The sequence below is a fragment of the Terrapene carolina genome, unplaced genomic scaffold (assembly GCF_002925995.2).
Source record: "Terrapene carolina triunguis isolate 2854851 unplaced genomic scaffold, T_m_triunguis-2.0 Scaffold49408, whole genome shotgun sequence".
Lineage (NCBI taxonomy): Eukaryota > Metazoa > Chordata > Testudines > Emydidae > Terrapene > Terrapene triunguis.
Genome location: NW_020713759.1, coordinates 13,175 through 13,572, shown reverse-complemented (window position 1 = coordinate 13,572; position 398 = coordinate 13,175).

The following is a 398-nucleotide window of genomic DNA, read 5'->3' as shown; positions in this document are numbered from 1 at the left end:
TGCAGGCTGCATTAGGGTGGGACGGGGGCGACCATCACTGGCTGTGATCAGCCCCTGCGCGCCTGAGCCGACTCCTGCAGCAGCAGCGACCCCCTGAGGCTGGAAGCTGTGACCAGCCTCCCTCCCCCGCCCCCCCAGCTGCAACTTCCTGTGTGATCTCACACCGCAGCCCCTCGCTGCCCTCCCCTCAGCACCTGCCCCACAGCTCCTCCCTGCACCCACCCCCCTCCCCGGGTTTCCTCTCTCTCCAGCTGGATGCAGGACGAGGAGGGTCCCCAGCACTGAACCTGTGGCCCCATAAGGGTGTGTGGGCGTCCCGTCCCCAGCCTGGAACCAAGGTACCAAAATCCACCCCCCCTCGCCCACATGGGCTCCGTGTCACAGCAAAGGGGTGGGTG